General features: G+C 42.2%; 1 protein-coding gene across 7 annotated transcripts in view; it reads left to right on the top strand.

Moving 5' to 3' along the window:
• Positions 1 to 19,886, top strand: part of NSD2 (nuclear receptor binding SET domain protein 2) — a 107,360-nt gene that overhangs the window by 18,095 nt on the left and 69,379 nt on the right. For 3 of the 7 annotated variants that reach the window (XR_004778749.2, XM_035547320.2, XM_050710524.1), the window contains exon 1: positions 7,726 to 7,875. The exons of 2 other annotated variants lie outside the window; for them this stretch is intronic. The gene's annotated coding sequence lies outside the window, so the exon portion shown is untranslated. Of the gene's footprint in view, positions 1 to 7,465; positions 7,876 to 19,886 lie in introns of those variants that run through there. 2 more of the 7 variants (XR_007708252.1, XM_035547318.1) reach the window with 2 other exon arrangements.

The raw sequence follows: 19,886 nt of genomic DNA, 5'->3' as shown, positions 1-19,886 counted from the left end.
AGTGGAATTCTGTTCTGGGACCTGCACTGTTCAAACACTACTGTTGAGTAGATGTTTCCCACTGAACCAACGACTCCTTTACAGTGTTTCCTAAATCAGATAGGGCCAGCCCTAGCAACTGTCCCAGTGTGGGCATACTCTTAGGCCTTTCCAGAGACTTAGTCACTATGTTTATACTGCATTGTAAAAAGCACCTCCAAAGTGTCATTCAGATTTATACTTGCTGTTTGTACAGTCAGGAACCTGGTAAGTTCTGAGAGCATGCCTCGTTATTTATTAGTTTTACAATGGCATCAAGCAGATGAAGACAGCCAGCCCCGCAGCAGCAAATTGTGGTTGGGCAGCAGGAGGTGTTACCATCCCCGGCCCAAGCCTCTGAAGCAGGACCTTGTGATCCATTCATGAAGGGAATCAGCTTACCTTTGCACACCAGGCTGGAAATCGTGCCAGGGCCCGAGCTGATTCACAAACAGATTAGATGTCACTGCCTCAGAGGTGGCAACAGCAAATGGGGAGGGAAATATACAGCTGGAGAGGCAGTGTGTGTTCGTGCAGGGGGGTGGGGATTACCGGACCAATTTTAAATAGCCAGTGGAAGGCTGGTAAAGTTCTCTAGCATATTATAAGGCATGCATCCATAGCAGGCATACAGGCAGTCTGCCGCCTGCCTGCAAAAATCCTCAGGGACACGTTACAGGCAAATCAGGAACACAATGTACAGTCATGCAGCTACTCCATCCTGCAGGTCTAGGATGCGCTAGGCCAGACTCCCTGCAGGTGGTGGGGATTACAGCTGTATTAAAACACATAGGACTGGGGCTGCAGAGACAACTCACATATATAACGCTAAGCACGTGCATTTGCCAGAGTGACTCCAAATAAAAGTCAAATGTAACTGTTTTACAAGTGTATGTGAAACAAGGAACATGTAGAATGTGCCTTTAAGATGGCATCTTGCAGCAAAGCATTTAGTCGCACTGGAAAGACCTCTGTCAAGTCACTGGAGGCATCACTGTTTTAGGAGTCTGGTATTTTAGATGAGCTGCATGCTAGAAGCAGCGTACTTCCAGTCAAAGGCAAAAGTACCTTTTCTAGCCCCTCTAAAGGCTCCTGGGGTAAGACGGTAGTTGAGGCCTAGATTCACAGGTGAGGCGCTTAAATGGCACTCAGAATTCAGGAGTTTATCTCCTTCTTTGGACCACTGCAAACAATTTATTTTCAAACCTAGAAGATGCACATAACCTCAGCCCTTCAGCAGATACCATGTACCCAGTTGCTGTAGCAATTGCAAGAGGAGGAATGTCTAACACACCATGGCTTGCGTCCATGGGAATGCTGCTATTATTAGCACAACAGTACTACAACCATGCTCAGCTTCGGCGTGAGACAACAAAGTGAGTGAACGCTCATGGGGGATGCCTCCTACATGCTGCCTAAGCCCAACACCTCTTCTCCACTGAGTGCATTCTTCATTTGAATCACAGTTCAGTTCAGCTGCTGTAAATGCAGCTGAAACAGTGCGATGTTTCTGTACTATATGTACACTGGACGCAGATCCAGTGCTGGAGCAACAACTGCCACGGTGGGATCACTCTTGCATTTAGGGTTGAGCTGCTGACAGTGAACCGCAGTACAGCTCCCGCAGGCAGCTCAGCAGCCACCTTTCACTCCCTGCTAGGGCTTGTTCACCAAGCAAGTGTCTCATAATACGCCTGCACTGATTTGCAAAGTGTAAGCTCTGGCTCATTAACAATAACTGAAGCGAACAAATATAGCTTAGAGGAGCTAGCATATCAAGCTCAAGAACATGGTAAAATGTGCAAGAAACACATCCTACTCCCTTCAGTTTTCACAGCAAAAACAGGACAGGTGATAATTTAGCAGTTAGGCCTTCATTTGCAAACCTGCCCATCCTACGGCTCAAATCCAGTTGCTTCAGCCCTTATCAAGGACGCTTGCACATACTCAACACCGATATAAAACAAGTGCTAGAAATCTTATATAAATTCCCCAAACAGTTCCCAAAATTAGTGGATATTTCTGAAAACGTCTGTCAGCGAGCATTCTTCTCAAGGCATATATACTGAGTAAATGGGATATGATCACAGCCACAATTTCTCAGTACAGGAAATTGCCAGCCACCAACATAATTAGAAACAGTTCATATGATCAAATTAATCATTCAAAAAAGAGCAATTACTGTTAACAGAATAATGGCATGCCTTAAAGAAGAATGAAATTAACCTTTAGGACTGACAGAGTTACCCTCACCATTCTGCATAGAGGCTGCAAAGATTAATATATGTGCGAAATAAAACATTGCATTAGAGTCTGCTGAAAACAGAAGTAGCATTATCTATCTGGCCTATTCAACCCTTAACAAACTTTATTCTTTGGCACTGGCATACAGTGGAAATATCAATAGTCACTTCTCTGCCAAAATGAAAAAAAAGCCTTCAAGACTTACATTGCTATAGAACTTAGCACTTCGTGCTTATCGCTCAACAATAATTATGTGAAGATTAAACATAAATCATAATTTGAAATGCAACAGAATTAACAGTAAAACCTACGTTGTAGATCCTCAGAAGCTAAGAGTTAGCTGAGCTTTCGTCTTAACAAGCTAAGATCTAGAATCTCGTATCAAATATATTCCAAAAAAATGTAATTATGCTCTAATGCTCTGATTATGAATGCATTTCGGTATTTATACTTCTAAGTGAGATTTTGTTTATAAGCATAGCAACATACTATGCAGTCAATAGAGGGAGGAGTTACTGTTTTGAATCCTCAAGCTGTGTACTTCCACAAACATTAGATTTATTTTACTCTGAATGTCATCTATGGTTAAAGTCATACTGATGCTGAAGATAGAGGATATTTCTATAGACAACTTTATCAGTGCACTAAAGTTCCTTTTACCAGGCTGGAGAATGTTAGCTACTTAGAATTAGTATACAGCTGTTTTATCATCCCAGCACTGGAAAACAGCAGGGATATGATCCTCAATTTTCCTTTCTCCTGCCCTCTGCCTTCCCCTGAAGATGTAACCCACTCCCTCATGTCTTCAGCATTCCTTTTGCTCGCTCAGTGACACTTCCCTTCCCTCTGCTTAGCATAAGTGATGCAAACAGAAAGACTATTTGTGAGAAGTGACATTTGATCCCATTATTTTCCTAACTGAAAATGTACCTGCTAAACAGATTGGTGCATAACTCCTAGTAAGAAGATTCACATTTAACTGTATATTTTCACTGACATTAAAATTTCTTACTCTGAACTGTATTTGAGCTATACAGTATAGTTGCACTTCGGATGTCTCTCATTTGGACAATTACATTAGAAATTCTCTAAGTAGATTACTTTTTCTTGAAGAATCAACTTTCAATTAAAAATACTATTACTCCATTTTATCTGAGATTATACAAAACATACAAAAAGTCTGAAAAGCCTGTTCTTTCTCATTTTTGACTTTAAAATAAAGAATTCTAATACACAATGCTGAAATTTCAAATTACCATTTTTATGAACCTTCATTTGGATTAATTAGCCAGTGCATTTGTAGGCTCCCAAGAATTCATTTAGTACTACAATTTCAGAATTACTATGCTACAGTTAAAGTATTTTGAAATGCTGCTTTAAGTTTTATACTTAAGTTTTTATTAAATTTTAATATAAAATATGAAGTTTTATAAAGTTTATAAAGTTAATACAAGTTTATATTAAGTTTTTAATTCTGAATTCTAAAACAGCAACTTGTTTTCTCGGTATTAAGCAGAATGGAGTATGGTGGCTGGCCAAAAACAAATGTATATGTGCTGATAAAGATTTTTCTTAGCAGTCTTGATGGCACGTGGACTGACACAATTGAAGGATAAGTGGCTCTGTCTATCTACACCTAACACAGCTGAGGATAGGTTCAGGCAGGTTGGAAATAACCATTACTCACTGTTAATCCTAAGAAAAAACATGGACTGCTGGCTGGCTGAAGCCAGTGCTCAGGTGATGGGTTGCCAGCTGACAGCGTGAAAGAGCAGCCATGGTGATGAGGGACAACACTAGGAAGATGTCTCTGCATCAGTGCTACAAAAAAACAGAACAGGCAGTATTAACTTTCCCAGTGCGTTCACATTTTGAAGTAGAACTACAATGCCTTCAGTGCTTAGCCTGAAGAGGTGGGAAAAGCCAGTGAAACAAAATATCTAAATTTCTGGATTCTATCTGGCCTAGTACATCCCTTATCTCACCTGTAGGACAGTAAACACTGTAGATAGGCTGTGCTGTTCCACTAACTTGGGAGGATCTGATTTACTCATCAGCTGCGCTCACGTAACTTCAGTACAACTCTACATTGCTGCCAAGACTATCTGTGCCTAGAAGAATATTTACTAACTAGACACTGATGTGAAAACCTGAAACAGAAATAAAAAGATTAAAAAATCCAGAAAGCAATCAGGAGAAAAATATAAACATGAAGTTCTTTCCACAAAGATCTACAATTAGATTAAGCGTGCTTGCTAACTACACCTTCATTACGTTTGGCCTGTAGCAGGAGAAGAGCAAAGCTTTAGCACAGGGACTGCAAATCTCCCTTACTTCTCATAGTGAGAGTTACCTCAAAACATGCCCCATCCCCTTGGTAAGAGGGCCGACCAGGCTCTCAGGGGAGGGATTTTCGCACTGTTGCATGGAATAGTGCCATGCACATTTGGTTAGATTCTGAGCTCTACCTAACACAGTGAAACTACACTGACTGCAACACGGGCCTTAGCCTTTCAGATGCTCCTGTCCCTGTGGTGGCAACAGAAAGAATCACCTTCCTTCTGCCTTAGAACTTCTATGTATCATAATGTGTGCCTAAGGTCAGGGGCACTGCCTACCATTATTGCTGAATAAATGGTGAAAATGTTCTTGGAATAGTGTTTTAATTGCAAATTATCCTTCAGCCTAGTAACTAATTAATAACCTCTAAAACATTTAAATGTTTCTAGAACAATACACAACACTACATTTATTTAAATTCCTCTGAGTTGAACAGATATTGATCTTGATAGTATTTGTTAATACAACATGTCCATAAAAGGTGAATATAAAACACAATCAAATTTTAGATACCAAATGAAACAGGACTCAATAAATGAATACTATGATTTACTCTAGCTATACATCATTTGGCTTCAATGACCTGTTCTGCTACCCAAGAAACATCAAACTGAAAAATACTGTCAAACTCGAAATTACTACAGAAGCTAATGAAAGAGGGCAGAACTCCCAAGAGGTTCACTCTGGAAATTTGGAAACTACTAGAAGCAGATTAGGGGACATTTACTTTGATTATTTCAAGGCCATCACTCAAAAATAATGCTCTGTGACTCTTGTTAGCACAACCTCCTTCTACACTGCACATGCAGTCGTTCACACCTGTTCAATAGAATTTAAAACTTTTTTGAACTCAGTTTTGAAAAACAGAATATAACTACCTACTTTCAGAGAGTGTCAACCTCATTGTGTAATGCCATGGAAAAAAGGATTTTATTATCTTGGTATGAGATCAAGAAAACAGTCAATTGTTTTTGAAGTTAGAAAACTGCATATGCAGTTTCTTGTTAAATGGGCCTTGCCTTTCAACAAATTTGCACTGATGTCTATGTACAGTCTGAACCAGTGTCTTTCCAGTTAACATCTTTAACTTTCCAACATAAGCTCCACTGTACATTTGCATGGTGAGTCTATTAGGATGTAATTAGGTGGTTGCAAATCTTAATAGTACAGACAAGGCCAATGATCTATATGAGCTGAAAGGAGCAAGAAAGATTTGTTGTCACCTTGACCACGATAGCAAAATCCTTCCACTTAAATCTTAAACAACTGACAGAGAAGGCAAACACTAGAACTGCAATATCTGGAGGATCTTATACATTAGTAGTAAGGACAGAATTAAAAAAAAATCTGTTTCTCTTTTTAAAAATCATAAATAGACAGTTAATAAGCCTGAGCACAGAATTTGTTACAGAGAGTAGATAGTGCATTTGTAGTATATCAGTTACTGATAAATAACCTGGTTTATTACATAAATATTCTGCAGAAAATAGCAAGAACCCCCGTAAACATAACATGCTTCATACTTTCAGTATTTTTTTCTACAGTATTGCTCAACTATGGAAGAAAAGCACTCCTATACATGCCATTATGCAGCAAAATTGCAGGATCTGCATATTTGTACGTCTATTAATTTGTATTGATACAGTGCCTCTATCTTTAATTAGAAAAGATTTTTCTGTAAACACATAACTGGTCTTGAAAAAAATGGAAACTGGAAATTTGTCACAATGTTTATTTCAAATTAACTATTTTAAAATGTAACAGCTCTATCTTTTTCTTTAATGCTGTAAAAACTGACATTCAGAAGCTAAATCTCACATGTCTAACATCTTTCTCTTTTTTTAAAAAAACAACACTTAAAGGCAGAAAAACAAGTTCAGGTACCTTTATCAGTAGAGACAGATTTCCTTCAGCCACTTTGAGATTAAAGTTTTAATCAGCCCCTGATTAAGTTTCTCATTACTAAGTAATTAGCAGCAAGTGCAAACCGTTCAACTGTTAACTGCTGTTTGAAGGAATTTGCACCCACCATTAAACCTATGCACAAGGACACCCACAAACCATAACTTCTACCAGTAAGGACTGTGCAGGGTGGCTCGAGGATTTCCATTGCAGATGGACCAACGGCAAGGACAGACAGTGCTGGTGTGCTACCCTTACCTCCTGTTCACCTTTTGGGTGAAGCCAGGTCCAGCTGCCTTATAGCACAGCACCCACAGGCGACGTCCTTGGCCCTGGCCAACATTCCCCAATCCTTTCTCAACCCCCTAACGGCTCAGAGGAGTTGGCTGTTACCTGCTTTGCATTATCCGTTGCGACAGCTCATGGGAATATTTGTTCCTATCAGAGTATGACAGATATTTAACGATTTGGCCTGAAAAATAGCTGTGCTTTCAACTGGCAAATTGCAAGCACATGTACTTATTTTGATGCGAGCGAGAACAAATAAACCAGGCCGTCCTTCCAGAGGAGACAGCCCCGGTAATTCGCAGCCAGGCATGCTCGGGTCCTTACAAACCATCCCAGAGCCTCGAAATTGTGTGCAGTTGTGGGGAAAGTCAAAACATTTGGCTTAAATCAGGGCTTTATTTTAGAGAACGCACATGTGCTGGGTTAGGAGGGCACGGTTACCAGACATCCCCGCATAGAAGGCTGAGGGGAAAAAAAGATAAAGAGATAAAAAATATATATATATATAATAAAATATAAGGAAAAAATAATAAAAGACGCTCTCCTCGTCGCGCTGTCGCCCACCTGGGGACCCCCCCACACACACCCTCGAAGGCCCCACACAACTCCCGCCTTCAGCCTCCCCTCCCCTGGCTCCCCGCCCGCCCGCCCTCCCTCCTCTCGGTCCGCCGCCGCCGCCGCCGGCCCTGTCAGAGCGGACGGGCGGCCCTCGCGCCGCTCCCGCCGCCGCGGCCCCGCGCGCTGCTGCCGCTGCTACTACTGCTGCCGCTGGCACTGCTGCCGCTGCTGGCACTGCTGGCGCTGCTCCCGGCCGCGCGTGCGGGCGGCTCCGTGCGGGGGGATTTGAAACAGCCGCTCCGGGGGCAGCGCAGCGGCGGCGCCCAATCAGCGGCCGGGATTTTTCGCGCTGGTTCTGGCCGGAGGAGGGGGCGGGGCCGCCGCGCAGGAGCCGCCGCCGCCGTTGCCGTGTCCGCGTCCCTTCGGCTCCCGCCGCCGCCGCCGTCTCCTCACAGCTCCCCGGCGCCCAGCTCCCGCCGCCTCACGCCCGGCTCCCCGGGGGGAGAACGATGCGCTAGGGCACAGGTCAGTGAGCCGCCGGGCTGCTTTCCTTCGCCCTTCTTCCCCTCCCTGGAGGGAGGCACCGGGGCACGTTCCCGCAAGGCCCCGGGCGGGAGGCGGGAGCGGTGGCGGCGGTGGCTGTGGTGGCGGCGGCTCCGTCGCTCTCCGGGATGCCGCCGCCTCGCCTCGCCTGGCCGCGGTGGGGAGCCCCCGGGCTGGGGCTGAGGGCGCTGCCCGGCACCCCCTGAGGGAGGCGGTGGTGTGGTGGTGGTGTGGGGCCGGGGTCCCTCCTCGGAGGGGGGGGGGCACCCCCTCGAGTTACCCGCCCCTAGCCAGGCACCTCCCGTTTCCCCTTTTTATTTTCCTGAGAGGAGGGGTTTTTATGTTATTTTTATTTTTTTTATTTGTTTGTGTTGTGTGCCTCCCCCCCCCACAAGCCTGTGCTCGCCCCTCAGCCACCACCGCTACCTGCCCCTCGCTGAGGGGCCGCCGTCCCCTTCCCCTCAACCGCCCCCAAATCCTCCCAACCACCCCAAATCCCCTCCCCAACCCCCCTAATCCCTCGCAACCCCCCCAAACCCCTTTCTTCCCCTCTAACCCCCCCCTTCATCCCCCCCAAACCCCGTCCCCCTCCCCCCCCCCCCCCAGCCTGCCGCAGGATCCGTGCCTCGGGGGGGGCAATGCCGAGCCGGAGTCCTGGCTGTTGCAGCTTCATCCTTTCTCCCCCCTTCTCTCCTCGCCTTCCTCCTCCTCCTCCTCCTCCTGGGCTCTGCGGGAGGCCAGGGGCAGCATAAAGGGGTGAGGGAGCGCTGCACCCCCCCAGGAGCTGGGGGGGGGGGGGGGTTAATCAGTGCAAAGCAGAAAGAGAAACGCAGAAGCAAGGAGGGGGGGGAAGCCGATGAAGGGGAGGAAAAAAAAAAAAAACACCCCTAAAAACCCTCCTCTGGGATTTAAATCTTCCCCCCCTAAGGGTGGGGAGCAGCCGGGGTCACCCCCCCACCCCGTGGCATTGGGTTTGGGGAGGTGGGGGCTGCTCCTGCCCCTTCGCTGCGGGTGGGAGTGGGATCGCACGGCAGCAGGAGTGAATGTAACTCTGGAAATGTATGGAGGGGGAAGCCATGTTTGATTTATTCCTCCACTAAACACTGGTGTGATGATCCTTCCACTTACACCCTCCTGCGCTCCATCCTGGACCGGTACCGGAGGAGAGGCTCGCTAGGAAAATGGGAAGAAAACCTTCCTGCGAAGGCTGTGGGGCTGCCTGGCTCGATCTGCATTAAGGAGGAGAGGATAGGGCTCTTGCAACTTGAATTGATATTTGTGTGGTAAAAGAGCCTGGGGAACTTGTATTCCCAAGGCCATAGTTACAGCTCATCCGCTGTGGCTTTACCGCTCTGGGGGTGGAGGAGGGAATTTGCCACACTTCTTGAATGTATTTATACTTGCTTTTTTGTTTTTGTTTTTTTTAAATATGTCGGCTGAAAGGAGGAGTAAATACTATTAGAAGTGCAGAGACAGTAAACACTGTATTTAAACAGATTTCAGAGAAAATGGGCCTCTAGCTAACAGCCATTAAACAGGCAGGAGGCTGGTATCAGTCATTGCCCATGTATTTTGTGTGTGTGAACAGTTTCCTTATTGGCATTTGCATTAAAATTGGTTTATAATGATCCTTAAATTTAGGAGCTAATGCTGCCTGTGCTGAGTAAGCTAAACGAGGTCTGTGTTTAAAAAAAAAAAAAAAAAAGGAAGATATGCTTGGCTTTTAAACATTTTCAGACATCTAAGGAAGGTAACTGTAAACACTGTAGGGTGGCAGTGAAGTTTGTAATAGATTTTGCAAAGAGTCCTTGCTGGTGGTTTATGTGGACAGATGCTTACTAAAATTCCTTAAACATGGAATGTGTGGCCAGGGCTGAAAGAATACATTGGTTCTTCACCAACATTTTTGTATGTAAGTAGAATCTCTGTGAATTTATTGTTGAAGCTATTATTTCCTTGTTTTGCTGTGGGATTTTTTTCTCAGGAAATGCAGCATATCAACCTTAATAAACTCCTCAATTTCACAGTGTGGTATTATTTGACCGTTGGATGTAATCATTGAATAAAACCACTGCTTTGCAGGGCTACTCAGGGCTCAGTACTTTCAGTATATGCAATTTTTTTTGGTTGTTTCAGTAAGCATCTACGTCCCATTTACTGAAACATGCCAGGATTTTCATCTAGTTGGTAGCCATCAGAAAATATGATATTTTTCCACAGTATTTAAATATAAAAGCTTTGGATATTCCTGGGGGCTACATGGCTAGTTGTCGTGAAGATTATAGGAATTCCACCTTCATACACGCTCAGAAAAATTCAGATACGGAAAGTACAGTAAAACCTACTAATTTATCAAATATTATTTGAAAATATCAGAAGAAAACTAGGCCGTGACATCATAAGGGTGCGGAATTAAAGTGGTTAATGCATTTGAAATTAAATGTAAAATATATTTCCTTTTAGTTCAGTACGAGTCCAACAAATCAGTAGTAAGAATGAAAAAATATTTGTGTTCTAGTATCTGTGGGGCTGTGTGCTTTTTCTGATGCCTGTGGTTGCTCTGCAGATGAGAATATTGCATGTAAATTACAGCTGCATGCAAAAGACTGGTTATTACACCCTAAAAAAACTTTTCTGTTTTAGACTGGAAGCAAAAACGATGGGGGGGGGGGGGTTGCTTTCTAGTATTTAGGCAGTGAAATTGATGTGTGTGGATGTTCGTGTGTGTGTGTATCTATGTATCTGAGTTCGCGTCCAAAACATTGTGCTAGCAGAGCAGCCTAGGAATGGAAAGAAGGGATTGTTTTTCAGCGTCCTATTGTTTGTGCCCCATTCACCTCTCACTTTTGCACTGAGCTTGCTTTTTGTTCCACCGGTGTCAGTGCGCTTCCAAAGCGAGGCCTGATTTCTCCGGGCTGATAAATGCGTGTCTTTCCTGGTGGTCGATCAAAGCCTATTGACTACCCTGGAACTCCATGCATACATAAAGGTTCACCTGCTCGGGGCAAATTGCTGGATCAAGGACGTAGTTTATGATGAGAAGATGCAAGCAGGGTTCGTGCGGCATTTCGGTCACCTCTGGTCACTCCCCCTTACGTAACTACAAAGACATCTCGTAGGTTTTAAGCAGAGAAGATGGTTGAATGCATGAAAATTGCACATATTTTTTCCCGTGGAATGAGGTGAAGCACCTAGCCTTTTCAGGGGAAAAAGAAATTCGCCTCTCCTCGAGAGCACCGGGCTGCACAATGGGAGGCACCCACTGAGCGATGCCGCTGGAAACAGCAGATCCCCTAACAGTCAGTAAACAAACACCAATAAAGAAGCGCTCGATGCAACTAATAATAACGCCGTAGATGATGACTGTATTTTAATACTGTGTTTGTGGCTGTATTGTTTGAGGTCTTTCTGAGGTTTTTGGCAAAGACAAATGAAACGGCCTTAGGGTTGAGTAAATACGGTCTGGTATCGTTCTTGTATGTAGGCTTTGGGTGAAGAAGACTGGTGACACTGAAGCGGATCTAAGTGGATAAGTAAGTCCGCCTTTCCAGGAAGCATCGCTTCCCAGTTAGGATGTAGCTTTGAAAAACGCCTTCCCTGAGGATGTACCGGCCTCTTGGTGGTGTAAATGAGGAGGTGGAGATGGAATGCGCCAACCAGGATAAGTGGGCATGTGGGAAAGTGGGGAGAGAGGAAGAACTCCCATCAGGGCTTGACACAGGAGTCTAAATTTCCTTTAGTGCACAGCTGTGGAGGATTTGGGAGAAAGGGGGTGATGAGGAGAGCCTTGTTGACGTGCCAGCAGTCACCCTGCAGCCTGTAAATTGGGGTAGCCGGTCGGATGGGTCAGTTAGCTATTTTATGAAGTTAATGGTTACTTGAAAAGCTTTGGTTCCGAGAACACTTTTTGAAGGAAAAGAGAGAAACTACCCAAATTCACCCTTCACTGCAACTTCAAATTAGCTTCCCTATGACCTGCAGTTGTTGGAGGTAATAAGACAGCTATATAAATGTACTTAAGGTTTTTTCTTTCGGTTTACACTGACAGAAATCACAAAAGTGATATATCAAGTGCTATTTTTAATCTTTTTATCAAATTGGTGGTGTCCAGTGTAGTTATTTCATGTTTTCTAGCATCAGCAGGAAGGAAAGTATTTAGAAAGTGTTACAAGGGAAACTTAGGTCATACATACTCTGTTCTGCTGCCCTTCTGGTGAACAGCAAACTACGAAAATACCCAAGATTCCTGGGAACAGATCATATATACTAATACCTTGTGTCTGGTGATGATAGGTTAATGCATAGTCCATCATGCATTACTTTGCTCCCAAGCAACTCTAAACTTTAGCACCAGCTAATCTATTGAGTCTCTGGTGCATTTGAGAGGCTGCTTCTGTCTGAAGCATGAAATAGACCATCACGCAAACTAATGTTCTTAAAATGCATTTTGTGTGCAGCAGAGAAATACTTGTTAATCGTGGTCAGACCAAAAGTAAGGCTTCTGCTATACTTTTTGCTACCATTAAGGAATAATACAATTCAATGGAAATTGTTCTGATAGTGCAGCGGAGTGATGAGCCACGTGTGGAAAGGAGACGTTTGAAAACCTTCATTTGAGGGTTTCATAGCAATGAAATTGAATTGACTAGGTATGGAAAAATGAAGCGCTGCATACTTCAGAGTATTCTTATCTTGGACAAAATTACTTTGTCCTGGGGCACCGTCGATGCAGGTTCTGGCATTTGACATAATTTGGAACTAATGAAATATCTAAGTGACTTAAAGCATGTGTTAAATTAAAAAGGGTTACTCAACAGGTGATGGCTCAGTTTCTAGTTTTGTCCCCATCCTTTTAACTTGTCCTATTTTTAACTTAGTACGAGATAGCAATTTGATCTTGTTTTGAACTTTGGTATTCAGCTCCCCAGTACGAATTGGAGCTATTTTATATTCATCCATATTTGGAGGAAAGATACATATGTGGCAAAGGACAGGAAAACTATAGTGTGATGTGCTACTTTCCTCCTAGCTGTAGCCTTCTGCAGCAGAATTATATGTAAAACTAACAAAGGGGGGGGGGTGAAACCCAACCCTTCTGCAAGCTGAATGGTACTTCAGGATTTTTTAGAGCCTATTCACGTTCTTTATAAGGAGCCCTTAAATTGGAATAGACTTCCATAGAAGCTTTAACATTTTCCTTGTGCTGTCTGTGAAAGACACTGTCAGGTTTCTGTGTGACTCTTTGGAGAAGCACAGGGTGGTCTTGTTCTGTTGGCTGACGGGGATGGGCATTTAACTGTCCTTCTGAAACCTGTTCTGGTCTGTACCTCCTACTAAAGTACTGACAGCTCATATCTGTGCTAAAACACACAGAACAATTTAGAAAATTTGTGTATTAAACTAATAATCATCTTTAAACGTATTTGGCCTTGAGGACTAACCTTAGAATTCCGTGTTTTCTTAGCCACGATCAAAGACAGAGTAGAGCGTGAATGTTGTCCTCTTCTCTGTGTTCTGCCCTGCTAAATAATAGATACACCGAGGAGCAGAAGGTGAATATTTTGTGACAAAAATATTTTCGAGAAAGAAGGCTGAGGTTAGGTAAGATTTTATTAGAAATGTGATCTGAACTCCATTTGAAACATTTTGAAAAACTACTGATAAAAGAATAAAAAGCCCTAGGAAGAAGCTGCAGCAGAACAGCCTCCCGTCATGGTGTTCGGGACCCATTTCATTTATTTATTGTAATATATTGAAGTGTAAATGTGCTCGCTGTGGCATGGGTTAGCCTGTGGAGCTGAGGTTCATGAGATCGTGTGTCAGATAAATCGATTGTGGAACTTGCCAGCCTTGGTGGGATGCCATCGGAGCACAGAACCTGGCTGCACTGGCACTCAAACATCTAAACTGGGAAGTTATCTCTGTAGTGAAGAACGCCCAGATTCTAGTCTGATAATAAAGCCAGAGGGATTTAAGCCAAAGTATAAACCTTGGAGAGCAGTGTAGGATGGAAGAGATGAATATGGATCCTTTTGCTAGCTGGATTAGTTGCCAGGAATGTTCAATCAGATACTTCAGAATGAAATTAAAGTTGTGATTTTTCTGTGGATGCAAAACGCAGGCTATCGGAAGCTGCTGTGTAGTAGCACTCCTGAATAAACTGGAAACAAATGTTGTGAGCCAATCTGGAACATGACTGAAATTCAGCAGCAGTACAGAAACAAGGTATATAATTAATGAAATAAAAAGTAATAGGCTTTAAATGTAATGCAGAAAGGGCATGTACAGGATCTATTCAGCAGTGGAATGCTTGGCTCCAAAGTGGTAGTGATAGTTGAGCCCTCAGAACTTCTGCAAGTAATCATAGCAACTACAATTGCTTAACAAGGCTTATTTCGAAAGTCAAAACTCTAGATTTTTTGATAAGAAGCAGTTACCTCAGAATTTCTCTAAAGAGCTGTGTTTGATAAGGCAGTGAACTAATTCGCAGAGCTAATACTATGCAAGGTGAAAGGACAGCAAAAGTGGCAAAAAATGCCCATTGTAGGGCCCTCAAAGCAGGGTTGGGAAAGTGGGCAAGAAGGTCAAGAACTGGCTTGTTGGACGGGAAAATGTTTTATTTTTCTGTCCCCAAGCGAAATGGGTAAACCACGAGACAGCTGCAGAAACATAAAACTTCCTTGTAGTCTCTTTACCTGTAACAGTCATACTAATCTCTGCTCTGGAGACGTTCTTCATGTAGACTGAGTGAAAAAAGTAGGACGGGAATTAAGAGCCAAGAGAATGTGGTAATAATGCATTTTGGGAAAAGTCTATGAAAGCCCTGGCACAGGGAGATAGTTTGTACTTCAAACAGTGTCCTAACCAGAAAGGCCACTTATTAGCAGGAATTTGGATTTGTTGGGTGAGTGTCTAATGCTAGAGACTCTTGTGAGCTTGGGCCTTGTTTGAGTGCTCCTGCTATATGTCTGCCATTTGTGTATGCTAGCTTTGCTTTGAAATAATGCACTGATAGGATAATGAATGTAATCAGACATATATGGTTACAGTTGATGTGTAAAATGCACCAGAATTAATAAAGTGTGGCCAGGATTGCATTATGGACGTAATTATGTTGATCAGATATGAATATAAGAAGGTTTTGGTGATAGGTGCAAGTCTACCAGTAAAAGGCCGTAGTGCATTTGAGTTATTATTACCTCTCTCTGAACATTACCTCCCAGCTATGTATAAAGATATATATATTTTTACAAGTGTTTCCTGTCCACATTAGAGGTGCATTATCAGTTCGGTGTATTGCTGCTTGTACAACCAGAAGACGTGGGCAAATATGGCTCTGTGCTGAAGGTTTTGATGCTATACCGTGTATTCATATAGCTAGGCTTTCATACTAGTGACAAGGCCTCATATATCACCAGTGTCACAACGCAGCTTTTTACGATTGCAATGCACAGAGTATGCTTCTGGCATCTAAATCCACCTACCTGGGTAATGCAGCGATAGATACAGAGTGTTCTAAGAGGTCTAGGCAAAATGGTTGTATCTTCTTTATTAAAATCAGCTGCTATCTGGTCTGGGCAATGTTGTTTGTTTCTGTAGAGGTGTAGCAGATAGCATTTTGTTAATCCTACAATTTGATCTGTTACTTATATTGATAACTTATTTTATGATGTCATCCCAGATTTGATCGTCAGAATATGCATGATCAGAAATGTTCATGATACAGCAAAGCTTCAGGCAATTCCTATGCTGTCATCACTGCATATGAGAGGAAGGGCAGGATCATTGGCCACAGTGAAGAGGAAACAGATTATAGTGCATTAACCTGCAGCAATGAGTATCGTGTAGAACCAGAGGATCCAGGTCCTGAAGATATGGTGCAAGGAGCAGAGGCAGGCTGCTGAAAAGAAAAAGCTGTAGGATTAAAGAAGGCGTGGGAGATGAAGGTAGGCTTGGAGCAGGTGAAAAAAACAAACAAAAAAAATACAGCGTAAACGAGGAAGGAGCTCTGCAACTAAGTGCTGAGTTATTTGAGATTGCATTTGGTTCGTCCTCAGAGAGAGAGAGAGAGAGAGAGAGAGCATTTCATTGGTGAGTAAGCACCTAGGCTGTACTGTATTGTCAATTGTTTTGCCAGAGAGCAGCCTTCCCTTAAGCTGAACCATTTGGAAACCCCCAAGGAGGCAGAAAAGTCTCAAGTATGCATTTGAAAATAGGGGTTTTTTTGATCCATTTGCTAAGCAACTGTGAGGGCTACCTACTTTATTAAATTCTGGTGGTAAATCCAGTAGTTTCTACAATTTTAGGCACTAATGTTCCTCTCTGCTTATCGGCAGAAAAGAAGCAACTCTTTTCTATTTGATTTGTGGCCTTAGAAGTGAGGAAGAGATCTGTAATCTCTCTTCAGTCAAAAATACATCATTCTACAGGAATTTGCTCAAATCTGTCTACCTTACTTAACCACCCGCCTTCAGTAGCAGGAGTGAAACTGACGAAATTCAATTTCTTCTGCAGTGGCAAAAGAATCTTGATTTTGAAGATGACAAATTAACGGAGAAAGGTCCTGTTGTAGAATCTTCTAGCCTTATCCTGAGCAGCAGAGATTGGTTACAAGGTTTTTCTGGAGAGGAACAAAAAGTTCATTGGTTTTGTAAACTTTTTTTTTGCAATAGCAAGTAACATTTAGAATTAAGAAATTCTTCACTTTCCGTTGTACAATTCTTAACTGTACAAGCTTGCATTCTGTACAAGCTCGTATTGCCTATTGCCTTCTCCTGAAGGCAATAAATGCTTGTTTTGGTTGATGAAAACAGACTATTACAAATAAGTTCTGACATGTTATCCATTAAGAAAAAAGCAAAATTAGAAAAGATTGATAATTTTAAAACATTTGGTGGCAGACAAGTACAACCGTAATCATGCTGGTTATTGTAACCTTTTCACACAATTTCAAAATATGCTTCATCTTTTTCTGCAGATGCACGCTAAGTGTCTATGTAAACATCATGTGCTGTAAGGATAAAGAAATTTTCTTGTACTCATTCAAAAATACTTTGTAGGTCAGCCTTGTCAGCTGACAGGTTAACTGGAATCATTGTCTATCTGCAGTGAGACTAATCAAGTCTTTACTTCAGGCGCTTTTAAACTTAACTTTAGTCCAGAAGAGCCTTTTTTTTTTTTTTAATTGTTTTATTTTTCTTTTCTAGGTCTTCTAGACAGAAAAGACTAGTGGTAAATTGTTAGAAACGTTTGGTATAATGATTTTCAGTTATCTATTAGCTGCTACAGTAATGTTTTACTTTGAGAAAAGCAGAATTTGCTGGGTAGAGCTGGCTTACAACAGCTGTTGGCAGACCCACAATGCGATTTTCAGTTAGGCATTTTTTCTGAAAGTAAATACTGTTTAGTAATCCTCTAATAATTTTTCATTATTTTAATATAGTGTAGAATAGTCACTGCATGACAGAGAGCATGTCGTATGTCTTTACTCCTATTTGATATTCTGTTTTTTCAATACAAGGTAGTAGGAATAAGCATACTCCAGATTTTCAAATGTATTAGCAGAATGTATTGTAATTTTGATAATCTCTAAGTATTTTGTCTACTACTGGTCTGAAAATAGGAATAGCCTGTGGCCTTAACATTGGTGAGAGAATGGAGAGGGCTTACCACAAAGTTACCTTTACAGGAAAAAAAAACCACAATAGCCATCTATTAGCTTTTTCAGTACCAGCCGAAAGCCTGATTTGTAGGTAATAGAAATAGCTTTTGTGGATGTTCTTTTACTGTGAATTTGTTTTTAGATATGTTGTGTCCCCCCTCCCCCCCCCCCCTTAAGTAATTCACCTGAGAAATGGCTTTAAGAAAAGTCTTAGACAAAACAGAAGTGGTATTTTATAGTGGCGCTTGTTGATGATTGTTTACTCTGTTCGCTCCCTTTGGCAGAATTGGAAGGAATGGACTCCTCCATTATTTCTGACACACAAGAAAAGCATCTCTGAAATTGAAGCAGATGTGGAAGAAGTGAATAATAAATATCACACAAATGATAGTGGCCTGGACAGTGAAGGAGGAATGTGACATGCAGACTGACTGCATTTGGCACATGACTCCTGTCAGATGACGGACCTTCAAGTAATTAATAAAACTATTTTAAATGTCTGCAAAATAATTTGCCTTGTGTAAAATCTGTTTTTGAGTATGAAAATACATATAAAGCCACTGCCAGGACGTATCCTTGTCCCATTAAAATATCTAGAGACCTTTCTCTGATAAGTCAAATCTCCTTTTGCTTACTGAAAGCTATTTGTTTTCAGGCCAAAATATCATGTTTATTCAGCAGACTTCTGGTCTGTCGTGGTTTTTCCTCTTTGTTAGTGAAAATTGTACTTGTTGGGTCGCCAGACAATATGGGACGATACTAGCTTAAGCTCATTAGCTGCTATTAGTGTGTGGTGCTTTTGTCCCCTGCCTTTCCCTCCCCTCCCCCATGCTTCCTTTTCTATAGATACGGTGTCATCTAGAAAAAGATAGGGGATTGCTTTTGCTTCTGTGCGATATGGCTGTCCAGCAAGAGTGAAGTTAAATTAACTATAAAATCTAATCGTATGCTGAGCTGCTTTTGGACCTTACTCTTAGAATTCTGATCAACCAGATCTTTTTTGTGATCTGTTTCGCTTGATCCTTTAATGTCCTGTATTCTAGCTCTCCTTACATTAATTCTGAGCTCACGGTACTGCCTGTATCTGTTGCTGATCATTTTCATTCATCACCCCTTTTCTTCTTTTCTGCTCTATTGTCCTTTTTTCACAAAATGTCCAGTCCTCCTGCTTGCTTATGATATTTTACTACTGTCAATTTAAGACAGCAAAAACTGTGCAAAATTTAACTAGCTTCAATTTTGCCCTTCTTTCCTGAAGCCTTTTGTTACTCCTGTGAATGCAGATTTTCTAACTTCTTCATTTTAACAGAATCCCACTACAGCTTATTTTTTAAGAGAAGGACAGAGATGTGACAAGGGAATTGACAATTTCCATCTCCTCAATTGGGTTGTCCTAGAAATGGTGACTGACATGCAAGTTGCTCGCTGTGTATCATCTCCCTAATGGGGCTACTTGACTGTATTTGCTTCATCTTTTCCCATTATTCTACCTCTTACACTATGTCTCTTTTCATTTGTCTTAATTCTTTGCATAAACATGGTCTATTTCCCATATTCTAAAACCTGTATGCTACCAGTTCTGATATTCTTTCTGAATCAAATTACCATCTTTGTCTTCATCTCCCCATTTACTATTGACCTGGCTGCATTGCCTTCCCTTTACAAATCGTGCATCTGGAATTGTTCTCTCTGTAGGCTCCAGGAATTGGAGGAGCGTTTTTCAGTGCTCTCAGCTTTTCCTAGTGCGTTTTACTCAGAGTCATAAACCAAACTTCACACACAGGCATATTAGTCAAATCAAGGTAACCCCTAAAAATGCAGGGTCTTTTGCCCATGGTCTTGTTGGTCTTCTTATTAATATGAATTTACTATTCTTGGGTTTATTAGCTAGAGAGAGAGTAACTTGATTACTTTAAGCCACGTCTTTTCACTCAGTTATTTACTGGTCATTGTCCAGACAGGGCCTTGAGAAGCTGGGTCTGAGTCAGCCCTGATTTAAGCAGGGGGTTCAACAGATGATCGGAGGAAGATGATCCAACCTAAGCTATTCTGTGACTATCACTTGTGCAGTACATCCAGTGTTTTGATATTGAGTATGCTACTAACACAGTCTAAACTGATTAGTTATTGCTTTTTGAGTTGTCCTGGTCTGCCTCAACCTTGATGTCTTTCTAGCTTAAAGAAATAAGCAATGAGAATAAGAGTTGTTATTAATCAGGAGAAAAAAATAGTAGTAGAATTACAGGTGGAAAACAAACAGAACAGTTACAAAATGCAGATGTCCTGATCCAGAAATGCAGACCCTGATAAGCAGCTAATGGAGCCAGGTTAT

This window comes from Cygnus atratus, chromosome 4 (assembly GCF_013377495.2).
Source record: "Cygnus atratus isolate AKBS03 ecotype Queensland, Australia chromosome 4, CAtr_DNAZoo_HiC_assembly, whole genome shotgun sequence".
NCBI classification, from domain to species: Eukaryota; Metazoa; Chordata; class Aves; order Anseriformes; family Anatidae; genus Cygnus; species Cygnus atratus.
Note: the sequence above shows the minus strand (reverse complement) of the source record. Positions and strands in the feature narration are given on the sequence as shown.